This window comes from Phocoena sinus, chromosome 5 (genome assembly GCF_008692025.1).
Source record: "Phocoena sinus isolate mPhoSin1 chromosome 5, mPhoSin1.pri, whole genome shotgun sequence".
In the NCBI taxonomy this organism is placed as follows: domain Eukaryota; kingdom Metazoa; phylum Chordata; class Mammalia; order Artiodactyla; family Phocoenidae; genus Phocoena; species Phocoena sinus.
In genome coordinates this window covers 23,189,869-23,203,508 of record NC_045767.1, presented here as the reverse complement: position 1 = coordinate 23,203,508, position 13,640 = coordinate 23,189,869, and the positions used below count along the sequence as shown (strand labels likewise).

The following is a 13,640-nucleotide window of genomic DNA, read 5'->3' as shown; positions in this document are numbered from 1 at the left end:
GATAAGACATGTTATCTATACAAGAGTAAAGATAATAACTACACCAGACTTCTGCAAAACAACGCCAAGAAAGGAGAGTTAAGTGAAATACTTAAAGCATAAGGAAAAGAACAAAGCAAAACAAAACATTTACCTAGAATTCCTTACCCTACAAAATTACCCTTCGAAAGTGAAGGAGAAATAGACTTTCTCAGACAAATGAAAATTAAGGGTATTTGTTGCCTGTAGACCTGCCTTGAAAGAAATGTGAAAAGAAGTTCTTCACAGAGAAGGAAAATGATATAGATCAGAAACCTGAATCTACATAAAGACAAAAAGAGTACTGCAGAAGGAATCAGTAAAGATATAAAAAAATTAAAACTTGTACTTTTCTTATTCTTAATTGATCTAACATTTGTTTAAAATAATAATAGCAACAATGTATTCAAATATATATATATACATACGTATATTTGCGTGTGTATATATATATGTGTGTATATATATATATATATATATATATATATATGCACCTGTCTGCTTATGTGTAAGTAAATGAGTGACAGCAATAAAATAAGGGACAGGAGGGAAGAATTAGGATTATTTTGTTATTATAGGGCACTCACACTATCTGTGAGGTGGTAGTATAATACTATCAGAAAGTATACTTGGATTAGTTGTAAATTATTGCAAATTCTGGGCAACCACTAAAAAAATTTTTTTTCAAGTATAACTAATATGCTACAGAAGAAGAGAAAATGAGATCATGTAAAAGTCTCAATTAAAACCACAAATGGCAGGAAAAGAGTGAAAGACAAAAATAGGGTCAAAGAATAAGGGCAATGAATAGAAAACAGTAACAAATATGGTAGATAATACTCCAATTATAGCAATACTCATTTTAAACATCAATAGTCTCATCATATTGATTAAAAGACAGAGATTGTCTTTTAAGTGGAACAAAAACCAAGACCCAATTATATGTTGTCTATAGGAAACCCACTTTAAAAGTGAAGACACATAAAGATGAACAGTAAATCAATGAGAAAGATATACCATGCTCGTACTAATCAAAAGAAAGCAGTAGCAGCTATGTTAATTTCAGACAGAGCAGACTTCAGAGCAAGAAAACTTATCAGGGATAAACAGGGGCATTATGTAATGAAAAAGTGGTCAGTTCTTCAAGAAGACATAACAACTGTTAATGTGTTTGCACCTAACCAGACAGTATCAAAATATGTGAGGCAAAAACTGATAAATTGCAAGGAGAAACAGATGAATCTGCCACGAGAGTTGGAGACTTCAACACCCCTCTATCAGAAAGGGACAGATTGAGCAGGCAGAAAACCGGTGAGGACTTAGTTGAACTAAGCTGATATCACCATCAATCAACTCGATATAATTGACATTTATTGACTATTTCATCCAACCACAGCAGAACAGACATTCTTCTCAAACTCACTTGAGACCACATTCTGGACCATAAAACCCATCTCAACAAGTTTAAAAGAACAGAAATTATACAGTGTCTACTCTCAAATCACAATGGAATTATGCTAGAAGTCAATAACAGAATAATAGCTGGAAAATCCCCAAATAGTTGGGGGTTGGACAACACACTTCTAAATAATACATGAGTCAAATAAGAAATCTCAAGAGAAATTTTAAAAATATTTTGAACAAAATGAAAATGGAACAACTTACTGTGAGATGCAAGGAAAGCAGAGCTTAGAGAGAAATGCATAGCATTGAATACATATACTAAGAAAGAAGACAGATCTAAAATCAGTAATCTAAGCTTCCACCTTAGGAAACTAAAAAGCATTTAAAATAAAGAAAAAAAATTAGAACAGAAACCAATAAAATTGAAAACAGGACATCAACAGAGAAAAGTCAACACAAACAAAAGCTAGTTCTTTGAAAAGATTAATAAATTTGATGAGACCTAGCCAGGATAACTAAGAGGAAAAGAGAGAAGATACAAATTACTAATATTGGAAATGAAAAAGGAGTCATCACTAGAGGTCCCATGGACATTAAAAGAATAATAAAAAGTATGAACAGCTCTGGCTCAAATATTTGATAACATAGATTAAATGGACCAATTCCTTGAAATAAACAATCTGTCAATACTCAGAAAAGAAAAAGTAAACAACAGGAGAAGACAAGACACAGACCAGGAGAACATATTTGCAGAAGATTTATCTGACAAAGGACTATTATTCAAAATATACAAAGAACTCTTAAAATTCAGCAATAAGGACTTCCCTGGTGGTGCAGTGGTTGAGAGTCCACCTGCCGATGGAGGGGACACGGGTTCGTGCCCCGGTCCGGGAAGATCCCACATGCCGCGGAGCGGCTGGGCCTGTGAGCCGTGGCCGCTGAGCCTGCGTCCGGAGCCTGTGCTCCGCAATGGGAGAGGCCACAAGAGTGAGAGCCCCGCGTACCGCAAAAAAAAAAAAAAAAAATTCAGCAATAAGAAAAACAACTAAATTAAACAATAGCCCAAAAATTGGACCAGACACTTCACCAAAGGCAATATACAGGTGACAAAATAGCATATGAAAAGGTGTTTAACATTATATGTCATTAAGAATTTATAAATTAAAACAATGAGATACCACTACACAACTATTAGAATGGCCAAAATTTAGAAGATTAACAACACCAAATGCTGGCAAGTGTGTGGAGCAACAGGAACTCCCATTCATTGCTAATGGGAATGCATAATTGTACAGCCACTTTGGTAAACACCTTGGCAGTTTTTCAAAGCTAAACATAATGATGTGTCAATGTAGTTCACCGACTGTAACAAGTGTACCACTCTGGTATGTGATTTTGATAGTGGGGAGGCTGTGTGCATGTGGGGACAAAGGATATATAGGAAATCTCTGTCTTCCACTCAATTTCTCTGTGAACCTAAAACTACCCTAAAAAATAAAGTCTATTAAAAGATTAAAGTAAAATAAAAATAAATTTTAAAGAAAAGATTTCCATGTTTGCTATAGATAGATGTATCTGGATTAATTAATAGAATGTTTTAGCGTTCACATTTTCATTACTTCAATTTTCAGTATCTACACACTATTCTATAAATAATTTAAAATAAGCATTGCTTCTGATTTTCATGATATAAGACTGCATTATTCATTATTTTTAGATATCTAGAACTTTATAAGATAAAAAATAAGTAGGGATAATATATAAGAATAATTGTAGTAGCAATATAGGGGTAGGGGATTAAGAGGTACAAATTATTATGTATAAAATAAGCTACAAGGATATGTTGTACAACAAGGGGGATATGAAAAATATTTTATAATAACTATAAATGGAGTATAACCTTTAAAAATTGTGAATCACTATATTATACACCTATAACTTATATAATTTAAAAAATTTAAATAACTGAGTTAAAATAAAGATAGAAAGGACTAAGGGGATATATAGGTCTCACCTCCCCCATCCCTCCAAAATCAGAATTTGCCAAAAAAGCACATTTTCTTCTATATGCTCTTAGAGGATGTTCTAGAACGTTCTCCAAAGCCATAGAAGGACTTAAATAAATATTTTATTCATTAAATGCACATTGGGATTCACAAGTAAAAGAAATGTCATTGCTCCTGAAGACAACATGTCTAGATAAATACTGATGCCCCATCCCAGAAAGGTAATAAGATCCATTATCAAGCACCTACCTACCGTGTGCTCACCCATCATAAACACTGAGTGTGATATAAAGACAAGACATGGTCTTGTTATCTTTCAGGGAAAGGGAAGAAATAAAGAAGGCTTTAATATGGAGATCGTATATGAATTGCAGAATGGGTGAAACAGGGAGCACAGATTTATTAATTTAAATATAATTGTTTATTTTGAAAAAGAGGCGGAAACGCGCGCGACCCCTGAGCAGCCTGCCTGGGGCGCTGATGTGCGCTTGCTCTGCACCGAGTCCCAGGGGCAGTTTGAATTTCGCTCCCTGACTCGGGTCTCCTGATCCTGGGCTTGCGGCACAGACTGGAGGGGTTTCGGTGCCTCGCGACAGCACTGAGTGGGCCCTTTGCTCCCGGACCCGCACTAGAGGCTTAAAGGATGGCCTCCTCATTTCTGGTACAATTATGCTCTCATATTAATGAAAATATTGGAAATATTAAAAAAAAAACTCTGTCATTGAGAAATTGTGGACTCTATTAAAATAGGAGATGAGATCATTGCAGTAAATGAACTTCTAAATACATTGGAATTGGAAATTCAGTATCAAGAACAAACCAACAATTCACTCAAGGAACTCTTTGAACCTCTTGGAGAAGATTGTAAAGATGTGGAACATCTCAAAGAAAACATTCCTTCCCATTTGCCTCAAGTAACCCAGAACTTTGCAATGGATCAGATCTTGACCCTGAACAACCCGTCAAAGATGAGGAACCGGCACCCACAAAGAAGCCCCCCAAAGAGCAAAGAAATATTAAAGAAATGTCATTTATAACTTCTGATGAGTTTAATGGCATTCTTGTGTACATGAAATCCCACCTAACCTATTGTCAAATTAACGACATAACCTAACCTATTGTCAAATTAATGATGTTATTAAAAAAATCAACAAGGCAGGGACTTCTCTGGTGGCACAGTGGTTAGAATCCGCCTGCCGATGCTGGGGCCACAGGTTTGATCCCTGGTTCGGGAAGATCCCACATGCCATGGAGCAACTAAGCCCGTGTGCCACAACTACTGAGCCTGTGTTCTAGAGCCTGTGTGTCACAACTACTGAAGCTCACGTGCCTAGAGCCCGTGCTCTGCAACAAGAGAAGGCACTGCAATGAGAAGCCCACACACTGCAACAAAGAGTAGCCCCTGCTCACCACAACTAGAGAAAGCCCACGTGCAGCAACGAAGACCCAACGATGAAGACCCAATGGAGACAAAAATAAACAAATAAATTTTTTTAAAAAAAGAAATCAACAAGGCAGTAGTTAGTAAATACAAGATCCTACATCAACCAAAAAAGTCTATGAGTTCTGTGGCCAGAAGTCTCTACCACAGATTTATTGATGAAGAAATGAAGGAAACCAAAGACCATTATTTTGTAGTGGAAGCTGATATAAAGGAGTTGATGGCTTTAAAAGTTGAAAAGAGGTTTCACGTAACGCTGAATATTTTACAACACTGCCGGAAGCTATCAGAGGTCCGAGGGGGAGGACTTACCTGATATGTTATAACATAAGGCCCTTCTGAGCTTCTGAACCAGCCAACAGTAGAGATAGAAGCTATTCCTATCGCTTCCTTACATGTAATTTCTTTATATATAATTTCTTTAGCTTTTTCATTTTCTTTTTTGTTTGTTTCTTGTAAAAATAAAACTTAAATAATGTATATTTTAAAATCCACTTTCTTACAGTAAATATTTAATCACCTACCATGTAAGCCTCTGTTCTAGGCATACAATGGAACTAAAAAATGTTCATATTTAGTTTTGGTGTTTAGTGACAGTGTTGCCAACCCCAGGAAGACAGCTGCAGATGTGATAATCAAAGTCAAAGTTCAAGAAGATGAGATCAAGGACATCCAAGCTCTTTAGAAGTAAAGGTCATTAGCGTCTAAATTCCACTAATGATATTTCAGTCTATAGGAAAAAGTTGGATTTGGAGGCAGCCCATCCACGTGGTTATTCTGCTTTCCCATATGTGGTTAAGGAACAGCTTACTTGAAATACATTCAGTGTAAATCAATCTGTAAACATCGACCTATAATGAAATTGTAATAAGAGTATATTGAGATGAAAAAGATGATAAAATAAGATGGGTAAGAAGATTGATAGTGGTCATGGAAAACAAGTGGTTGGATTGTAAGAATTTAATGGAGTTTCTCTTCCGCACTTGGGGAGACTGTTAGTCTATCTGTGTCTCAGTGAGCATTCTCCAGAGAAACAGAACAGTAGGTTATCCATCTAACTATATTTATCTCTATATCTATCTGCCTATCAATCATCTATCTATCATCTATCTGCAGAGGTTTATTATGAGGAATTGGCTGATGTGATTATGGAGGCTGAGAGGCCCCCAGATCTGCTGTCTGCAAGCTGGAGGCCCAGGAGAGCCGGTGGTGTGATTCAGTCTGAGTGTGAGGGCCTGGAAACAGGGAAGCCAGGCCAGATCAGATGAGATGAGACATTTCAGCTCAGCAGTGAGGCAGGAAGAAAAAGAGCAAATTCCTCCTGCCTTCCTCCACCTTTCATTCTGTTCGGGTCTTGGATGGATGGGAGGATGCCCACACACACAGGGGAGGTCAGTCTGTTTCACTGAGTCCACTGATTCCAATGCTCATCTCATCTCGAAACATCCTCAAGGACACACCCAGAAACAATGTTTAATCTGGGCGCCCATGGCCAGTCAAGTTGGCACATAAAGTTAACCATCACAGTCTACGTCCATGCTGTCTGCTTGGCAGGCTGATCCTCGTAGCAGAGAAAAAATTGTCTCACCAGGCCCAGCTGCCTGGTTAACACTGTCACTGTGATGATCACAGAATACATTATGGGCAGTGCTCATTTATTGTTATCCCTTCTTTCTCCCTGATTTAAATGCAGGTATATTTAATTTTTCAGGTCTCAGTTTAATTAAAAATAGTGGCATTATCCTTTACGTTTTTAAAGTCTTGCTTGTTTTTGCTCTATGAATCATTTTTCCGTACGTTCTCTATCAAAAACATTTTCTCTGTTTAAGATTTCTTTTCCTGAAACTCGTATTGAACAACTGTGTTGGTAAGTTTAATTCTTGTGGAATGGATACTGAGTCTCTGTTTTGATTATTAGCATGTAATCAATACAGTTGGTAAAACCGTATTCCTCAAACACTAATAAAGACATTAATTTTCAAACAATAAATAAATATAATCGTTTATTTTGTTTTACTGTATTTATATGGAAAGGATTTTTTGTAAAGAATAAAATAAAAGGTTAAGCTAATGGCAGGGCTCCCTTCTCTACCTACTCATGAAGACTCAAATCATATTTCTTATTCCTAACTTCCATATGCAAAGACTGGTTATAAAATTATCTGTGCTACAAATCTTTTCTGTAATATATAGGCACTTATGTTTACATGTAAATACATATATATAAATTACATGTCATTGAACATATGTGAATAAATAAAAGAGTTATACTGATATTAATATATATCTAAAATATAGAGGTATATTAGAAAAGTCTGAATGTATATATAAAAACCTTCAACCATGGTTATTCCTAGATGATAGATATAATTTTATTTGATTATGGGTCTTCCTACTTTATAGTTTTGTTTTTATTTTCCAGTGACCATGCATTATGTTCATAATCATGAAAAATAACAAATTCATAAAAATACTCATTTCTAAAATTTTTAATTTATAGTGAAATAATCATAGTCCACCATGAAATTTACAGTAGTTTCTTTAAAAAAATAAAAGCAGACGGATAGTAAAGTTAAAACAAAATATTTTTAACACAAGTCTCTGATTCTTTCAAGATCTGAATATACAAACTTGAACTAATTGTAATAATTTTGAAAACCCTGTTATTTAGAAGAAAGAAGAAAAGATGATTACACATATGATATGAATTCAATAACATTATTATTTGCAATAAAATTGCAATTTGAAAAAAAACACATGAATTAACTACTTAAGGTTTTTCCTACATGTCTGTGAATACTAAAAATAAAAGGAACATAGAGGAGAAAAAGTATTTTGCTTCATTCATATTCAACTACTATTTTATGCGTAACTCTTCAATGATTAAAGAAATGGATTTTGACCAGAATAGTTATAATGGATTATCTCACAGCAGGAAGTTAGTCAGCCCCTGTGATCCATTCTGCCCACTTTTGAAAAACAGTTAAGCAGTAACTTTCCTGTCCTTTATTAATTTAATATGACAAACCTAATACAGTGGCAACATTCGTGGACATGCAATGACTACCCAAAAGTTTATGATACAAATTTTTATGAACTGCATGTAAGTTATTTTTAAGAGTTTGATAATAGTGTCAACATTTGGAAAGTGTTCTCATCTTATTAATAAACACATTGCTTGTTCTCACAAGCAGGGCTAAATAACAAGGCATGTTAACAAAAGACCTCATCAACTTAAAACTCTAAATATTTTTCGTTGTTTTCTTGGGGCGTGTGTGTGTGTGTGTGTGTGAGTGTGAGTTCAGAGACATATTAATAGAACAGTTAGTCATTTTACTGAAAAATTAATTTAGAAACAAAACCTTATCCCTGATAAAAAGTGTGTGCATATATAATAATAATGGTGAAAGGTAAATACATTTAAATAAAACTTGCACACATGTACACTAGCTCTCTACAAACTGTTAGTTGCACTTTAAATTACATATAAAAATGTAGTTGTAACTCCAAAAGCTATTCTAAGTCACAGCAGAGATTTTTGTGTCTCATAAATCAGAACCTTTTTTTATCCCTCATACATTTTTATTACTTTATTAGGCATGTAACAGGGTGAAAGAGTATACAAGCCGTTAAGCCCTGTTAACAAGCCGTGGTACGCTTGTATTTCAGCTCCACGAGGCTTCTGTAGTTTTGGCTTTTTTCAAGCCTTCTGATATTCTGTGCATCACAGACCATATTTGATTAAGAAAAGCATGTTCCTGAAACATCTGTCTGTTTAGTTACAATCAAACTGCCCCTTATGGATACAACATTTTCTTGGAATCTTTCTATTCCTGCTGGGTTCCAAAGGGGGGAAAAATATACTCTCAAGGTCACCAGAATTCATTAAATACAGCTGACAATGTTATGGTACAGGGAGGAAAAAATCTTCCCAAGTTTGTATACAATATTATATTCACAAAATATTAGTTTACTCTTAAAGGAATCAAGAGAAATACCAAGGGAACGAAGCTATAAATGGTGACAGATGCTTCTCAGCTAGTGTGGCCCTCTGCATCACATGGGTGCCAGAATTTAAATCAGGTAATCCATCCCTCAGGGCACTGAGCAGAAGTCAAATCATGTGGCCAGGCCAAGCAGGATGGATTTAATTAGGAAGACTGCTGCAGAATATTCACATAATCACCTAAAATTTCATTTTGCCCAGTTAAGCACTAGTTGTTTTCAGAGCTCACTCTGAAGAGTGAGGAAGTTTCCAAAAGATTACCAGAACTTGTCTCATTAATTCAACCCCAAAGGAGGGCTGGGACTATGTGTCTGGTCACTAGTGCTGACACTAATCAGGGCTAAAGTAGGCAGAGGTAGCACTGGCTGAAAGAAAAATCCCCAAACATTCAGGCTTCTTGAAAAGTGTAATGGTACTTTACATACAGCTTTATGGGACTAGCAGGTAGTCTTTGAGTACAAGGATGACCTAACTTTTTTTTTTTTATTAAATGTCAACTGCTCAGTGATATTTACCATGGAAACCCTATTTAAAATTATAATTCTGATGCCCTGTACCCTGATTTTTTCTATTAATTTATTACCTCATACTATATTACTTAAACATTATATTAATTTTTTATTGTCTATCTTTTCTCCACTAGAATTGGGAATTTTTTTGGTTTCACTTACTAATATATCTTAAGTGTTTAAAATAATACCTGACTCATAGAAGAGGATCAATAAAGAGCTGTTAAAAGAATGAAGCTTCTGAATTTTGAAGAATTTCCTTTGGACTCTCCCCTTTAGAAAGGGCTCTGCAGTGAAAAAAAATTCAGGAGATTTATCAAGTCCAAATGATGCTTTCACCAGCCAAGTATACTAAGCTCTGCGCTCTCATTACATAAGGAAACCCAGAGGTCAGTGGCGCATCACAGGGACACTAAGGACAATCATAGCTGGAAGGAACAGGTCTCCTGGGAAAAAAGCAAGCATGGGAGAGCAAAAAGCAGGCTTCACCACCTCGTAACTGTACATATTTAGGCACATTTCTTAACATGTTTTAGCCTCAATTTTCTCAAAATAAGGGTACTACCTACTTGGCAGATTTACTGTGAGAATGAAATGAGATTACATGTGTAAAGCATTTATTGAAGTGCTTGGCACATTGAGAAAATGATCATTCCCTTGCCTTCAAACTCAAGTCCACAAAAATTGAATTCCTAGCCTTTTCTACCACAATTAAGTCCTTGCTTAGAATCTCAACACACAAGACTGAAACCTTGACTTTTTAACTGGGTGTCAGTACCCATCCCCTACGTCCCTGCTACAGACCACACACTACCCTGAGCCTCTTCCCATTACTGACTGCAGGGCTCTCCATTAACTTGCTTGCTGGCCCTCTGCTCAGGTGGACACACTGCTCATTTCCTGAACAGCTTAAAGAATCTCAGCCTCAGCTCTTGGGTCACCTGTCCTTCCCTCTAAAGGCTCATCCCTCAAGACACCAACCCTTAGCACTGCTCCATGTTTCCACACAAGATACCTGTTTAAAGAGAGAATGACACCTCACTTTCTTTCAGCCCTCCAGGTCACCCGGCCTTCCTCATCCCAGCCCAGCTTGCTACCTCAGGAACCCAGGGTCTAAAAGGACCTTCACTTCAACAAAATGCTCAATGTATTTTGAAGGAAAATAATTATTTTTGATTTAAGAAGTACATAGACAATAGTTCCTGAGATTAACATCTAAAAAATTAAATTTAGGAGGAAAGCAGAGCCAACAATCACATGGAGTTGTTATAGTGAACCTGCAGATGGGGGATCATGGTCATGGGCCTAGACTAGTTGCATTTCCAAAGTGTTTCTCAAAACCATCTATCTCACTGGACATTGCTTCATCCACAGCCTCAGGGTAGGTTCTAATCATCTGTTGCCTGGACTACACTCATTGATTCATAATTGGGCTCACTGTAATCAGTCTTGACAGCCTCTAATCCATTCTTCACAGAGGCATCAATACCTAAAATGATCACCTGACTTTCTGACTGGTTAGAAACCTTAATGACACCACAGTACAAAGTAAAACATGTAAACCAATGATCATCAAAATGTTATTCCACCAATTGTTTAATAATTCATGATTAGGAAAGCACAGAAATTGAGAGTAAGCAGTTAAGAGGCTTTTATAGCAATTTAACATTACTTAATACCCAAGCATGTGGTTTTATATTTTATAAACATATCAGTCTACATCATTTTGGAAATTTTAAAATAATAATAAATAAAACTGATAACTCATTATAGATAGTTGAGAAACCCTAGTCTAATCTTTACAAGACACACAAAATCAATACCGACCACCCATCAGTCTCTCCAGCTGTGTCTTCCGATTTCAAACTAAGACTTTTACCCAGCAATTTCAATCCACTTATAGTTCACTACACCCATCCGTTACAGAAAACTGTAGCAAGAGGCTGTATGGCAGAGTGGTTAAAATATGGATACTAGGGCTTCCCTGGTGGCGCAGTGGTTGAGAGTCCGCCTGCCGATGCAGGGGACACGGTTGCGTGCCCCGGTCCGGGAAGATCCCACATGCCGCGGAGCGGCATGGCCCGTGAGCCATGGCCGCTAAGCCTGCGTGTCCGGAGCCTGTGCTCCGGATACTGGATGGATACTGGAGCCAAACGGTATAGTTCTTAATCTTAGCTCTGTCACTTACTGGCTATGCGGCCTTGGAGAATTTACTTCAACACTCAGTGCCATAGTTTTTTCACACATAGAATTAAAATAGTAACAGCTGCCTCACATGTTCGTTGGGAAGATGAAACAGTTTAAAGCATCACTTAAAATAGTGACTGATTCAATAAATGTTGGGTTTCTTTTTTTTTTCTATTATTTTAGCCTCCATTCCTTCCTGGCATGTTCCCTCTGCCTTCCTCTAACTTTGTATCTGGCTAATTTCTAACCAACTTTAAAGACAAATCCGACTTCATCTTCTCCATGAGGCCTTCCTTGGTTTCCCTAGGCTGATTTGTATGCTTGTTTTGTGCTGCCCTACCACCCTAAACCAACACCTCCATCGTGGCATTTACCACATGGTGTAATAACTATCTCCTTGTGTGTCTGTTTCCTCTACCATAATGAGAACGTAACACAAATGAAGTGCTGAGTCCATATTAACAGACCCCATAAATGTACATATTTAACTGATTCCACTTTGATCCTTAGATGGATCCATGTTCACACTGTCTTACTATTTCAGTCAAGCATGGCTTCCCAAAAAAAACCGGGATGGGAAGAGGTACCTCTGGTGCTCAAGTAAGATAACTTGGCCTCAGAGCTTCTTGTTTTGACCTCCCTGCACTTAGCATTGGCCTTGGGAGTTGAGGCAGAATACATACAAATCCCAAAGAAACTTGCCTAACTAGTGGATTCATACAACTTGGCCCACGCCGTGAAAATAGGCCTCTTCTCTCATCTGATTCTTCTATGGTATTATTAATATAAATGGTGAAGAGAATGAGATTTACAATTTTCTTCTTAAGTAATCCATCATTACTTCTTATTATGCTTCTGACCATAAGTACAATTATTTGGGGAAGCAAAGAAAAGCTCTAGATTTTAAACTAAATTTTTAAAAAATGAGTCATCCATTAACAATGGTTATATCACTCTAATTAATTAGATTCAAAGGTGACAATGTTTTCAAAAACTTCTATTCTCATTATAAAATAGCTAAAAATCCTAATTATCAATGACCATATAAAAAAAACCTGACATTCAAACACCATTAATAACCATAATGAAATCTCAAATGATCATGCTACTGCAAGCCTCTTCATAATCTTTATTGAATAGAACCTAGAAGAAAAACAAAGATTAATCTGGGTATAGATTTTTCAGAAATAGCTAAATACCATGCAAATTACAGTATATGAACAGTTGCAAGGTTATAAAGAAATTAGGCCTCTTGAGGAAAAAAATAAACAAATGGAAAATACAATCAGCTCAAACGATAGAGTACTTTTAATTATCCAGGATAAAGAAGGAAGGGTAACAGGACCAACTTAAAACTGCAGACAATCTAAAATATTTTAGCAATTTATTTCAAGCTTTCTTATACCACTAACTTACTTTTAAAAGGCATGAACAACTAATAGTGCATTTGAGTTTAAGCTCTTTCCTGTGGTCTTATTCAGTGTTTGATTATGTGACAAGAGCTAGAAGACAACAAAATGTGTAGGAAGAAAGGATGAAGAAAGCCCAAGTCTGGCAGAGCCACACTCTGAATCCTGAGACTGAAACGCATTTTCCTACCTACACACTCACAGGCTCAAGGTCACATATACAACATTCTGTAGGAAAGTTTAGAGGAAAGAAAAGTACAAGAATTTTGAAAATCACATCTAAAAGATCCTCAATACTATGCACAATTTTAGAAAACAGGCTTTTTTCATTGCTACTTAATTTGAGCAATTTCCATAAAATATTAAATGATGTCCATTTAAAGATGCAAACAGCAAAAACACAGGTAAAATAATTCTAACTTCTCACTCTGTAACATAATGGTGATGAAGAAGAGAAAACAGTCAAAAGAAAGGCATCTGAATAATAGGAGAATCTTACAGATGGTTCTTATTTCAGAAATTATTCTTCCCTATCTATATCTAGGGGTATTTATTAAACTCCTTCCAGGGCAGCAACACTAAAAAAGTGTTTTGCATGAGACACTCTTGCAGTCGACTGATGCAAATGTTAATCTGTGCTTCAGAATAATCACACCTCCA

At 36.3% G+C, this 13,640-nt stretch overlaps 1 pseudogene; it reads left to right on the top strand.

Moving 5' to 3' along the window:
• Positions 1 to 4,071: 4,071 nt before the first annotated feature.
• Positions 4,072 to 5,200, top strand: LOC116754732 (annotated as a pseudogene).
• Positions 5,201 to 13,640: the final 8,440 nt, after the last annotated feature.